Source organism: Antennarius striatus, chromosome 24 (assembly GCF_040054535.1).
Source record: "Antennarius striatus isolate MH-2024 chromosome 24, ASM4005453v1, whole genome shotgun sequence".
Lineage (NCBI taxonomy): Eukaryota > Metazoa > Chordata > Actinopteri > Lophiiformes > Antennariidae > Antennarius > Antennarius striatus.
The window spans coordinates 1,240,945-1,244,399 of NC_090799.1; the positions used below are offsets into that span (position 1 = coordinate 1,240,945).

The window sequence follows — 3,455 nt, forward strand, 5'->3', positions numbered from 1 at the left end:
CTTCTCCATTGAGAGACACAAGTGTGAACCTTTTATCTTATAATAAACAAAATAATCTTGTAGATACTTTAACACTTGGCGAACTTCATGGTAATGTGAGGATCGTTCAGCAGTCAGGAGATTTTCATAATATGTGACTGTGTTCCGACCTCTGCTGTCATCTTGAATACAGTTCTCGCCCCTGGGTTGAATGGAATAACCTTGTTTAACATTTATAAACCGCCTCTTTGATGGTCAGATTTTCTTCAGCAACATTCCAGGATTGTAGAGGCCTAAAGGACAAAAACAGAGTCCACAAGGTGGAATTACTGTATGTACACGTTTTTTGTTTTACAATTCACCCTCGCTCTGCCTAACCTCTTCTAATCATGTCATTTTTTCTTGTCAGTCTCTCTCTGCCATTCCATTCCATGATTCAGGGCTTAATAAATCAAGTTTAGAGCTTAGGGAAAAAAAAAAGGCTGAGTAGGTGAAAAACGTGGAGCCTGAATGGATGGACAGAAAATTAAACAAACCTAAAGTGATTGATAACTTGTTCGTACTTGACTCTTTCCTTGACTCGGGGATGGAGGGGTGGTGTCTGATGAAAAATGAACACATTGTTAGGCTTTCTAATGATTGCATAAAACGTAAACGGCAAACTGATGCTCTATGTGGATAACAAACATCTATTACCAAGGAGAAGACCAGCGCTCCTTTCCTCCTGAGCTGAGGAAGATCATCTCTGATGAAATCAGGCAGCAGCAGGCTTGTGTCACCGAGGAGCTGGGCAGGAAGTGACGGCTCAGGACTGATGGGAGATAATCGCAGGAGGAGAACAACGCTCCCGGCTTCTTTATGGTCTTAATAACCTTAACCTCATCTGATAGCAGAAGGTAAGTCAAATATGTGGGCGCAAACACTTTGTTTGGGTGGACGCAGAAAATCTTATGGGTAGACACACGAATGATCTCACTGTCACCTGGAAGTCTCCCTCCGGGAACACTATCGACTCTGAGGAGTGTACTCTTACCCAATCATGACAAATCACCCTTTTTCACTGGCCGGCCCACCCTAGAGGGTTTTTACAAAAGTGTCAGCTCCGATGAGGAAAGAGGAGCCTCACCATCATGGAATCATTGAGCCTTGCTGGCTGCTTTTACTGTCACGCTACCGGGATCCTTTATTTCATTACAAGATCACAGATTCATCCCAATAAAGTTTGTCAGGAAACTAAAAGGTAATCTGGTTTGTTTCAGTCTCAGCTGGACGATTCTCACTGGCTGTGCGGACGTCATTCTGGGTGGAGCAGCTGTGGAGTCGTTCGAATCAGTTTCATCTCACAATATGTGTGACATTGACTTTCTAATGTTTGGAGATTTTTAACCAGCATATTTTTTTCTTGCTTGTGAATGAGGAAAACAGCCAAAATTCACTCCTCCTTGTTAGCACACAGCTGGCTGACTAAACAAAGTAAAAGGCCGGTGTCTGTCAGTTCTAATTACTGATGCAAATAGGGACAGCACAGTGATTACAGCCTGCCAACAGCATAACTACGTACTCATGCACACAAAGCCAATGTAAAGGCTCGGATTCTGGGGAAATATATCATCGTTGTGCAGAATCAGAAGGACAACAGGCTGGACAGCAGCTCTGATTAGGGATATATCGATTCACACCATTGGGTGGGCTCCCCAATTTATAAGATAAATAGGGTCAAGCAATCCTAATGAAAATGTATGCTACACAACTTTGAGATCGTCCGTGCAAAAAATGGTGTTTTTGAAATCTTGTAGGAACCATTTGATAGCTACATGACTACATTTATGATAAAACGGCATCAAATGTTTTAAGGACCAAAAGAATTGAGATGGTTTTTATGCAAATTACATGTGTCATTATGTAAAGGCATGGCTGCACACCGATGACGCCTTGAAATGAGTCCTCCTCTCGGTGAGGCACCAGGGCATCGTGGAGCAACACGACTCAGCGAGCTGGGTGAGTATCCGTCGGTCGTTCGGCGAAGAGTCACCGCAAGGTCAATCGCTAGCTGTTTGCTAATCCCGCTAATGGGCCGGTTCAGACACTCTATCGGGCTGACAATCCACTATTCTATTGAGATGGAAGCACATTAATGTTATCTCGGGTTGTTTCGAGGGGATTGGAGCTGAAATGAGAAATATGGCTGCAACAAATCACGTGTGGTCACATGGAGATGGTTGTTCCTGTTCCCAGGAGCTGCATCAACAATGAACATCAGGCCATCACGTCGTTTAATATGGCTGACCACACGGCATCTTTATCCATCCCAGTGGGGACATCATCACTGTCACCAAAGAGCTCATCACCTACCGTATCTGGTTAATGGTCGTAGAGATTAATGGTGGACTTCTTAAGCGTGAAACAACCTCCTCTAAGAGCATCCAAGGACAAAAATGCTGCAGGATGGGATCCCAATCACTGAATGGGTTCCCGAATGGTGCCTTTACTCACTTAACTTTACCAGGGAAACTCATTTTACAAAATAATCACCAAATAAATCCTGAAATAGTGACTTTGGGTTGTGCTTAACGTGATCTGAGCTGCTTACAAAAGCCTCCGCGTCTCTCCTGAAGCTACTTGAATGTTTCAGTAATGGATCTGCTTCCCCAAGGCTGGCCACGGTTCCCACATTTCAACAATACTCACTGATTATAATTTATAATTTACAGCCTCTTTTCATGATTGTGATCTTTTATCAGGCGTATTCATTGTTAAGAAAAAGTCTAGATAAAGAGAAAATTGAATTCTACTTTTAATGGCGGTGAAATGACATTTGTTCCAACGCTGCAGCGATGACGGAACAGGTTTTGTCTCGGCCAACCGCCTGGATTCTAACTTTTTGTTTTCTTTGATGCATTGTTAAAAAAAATAGTGTGGGTGCTTTTAATCCATGCATTAAACTGAAACTGAATCTTTTTGAAAAAGGAATCGGTTCTTCATGAAAAGCATGCGGTAAATGAAAAACACACAGTTCTGAAGCTAAAAACCTTGGTTTTCCATTTTCTTTTGTACGACTGCATTTTTATCTTGTGAACGTCGTCTGTTTTTCTTCAGAATGAAACAAAACTTTGCACAAAGGTCAAGCGGTGTGTTCAGTGTGTTCAGCATGATGTTATCGTGGAAGAAAAAATTTAAAGTTTAAAAGAAGAATTATGAAGTTGATCAAATCTCTAAAACTAATTAAAATATTTCCTCCCACATTTTTCCTCATTCGACACCCTGAGTGTCCCCCCCTCAATGACCAAGCTACTCAGCTTGATGGACTAGCCCCACCTCCTGATGATGTCATCCTGTGTCTGTACACCACAATTACAACAGGATCCTCTTCCTCCTTGCTCTCTGGACATTGGTGCTGGAATAATAATTATGATAATGAAAAATTTTAATGATAATGGCCGTCATCAGTGATAATAAAATTAGGCTTATGCTATAGT

General features: G+C 42.0%; 1 long non-coding RNA gene across 1 annotated transcript; it reads left to right on the forward strand.

Moving 5' to 3' along the window:
• Window positions 1-418: 418 nt before the first annotated feature.
• Window positions 419-2,830, forward strand: LOC137591330 (uncharacterized). The gene is made up of 3 exons (XR_011034644.1): window positions 419-875; window positions 1,888-1,977; window positions 2,215-2,830. It is a non-coding gene; the product is annotated as an uncharacterized lncRNA (long non-coding RNA).
• The last annotated feature ends 625 nt before the right edge of the window (window positions 2,831-3,455 follow it).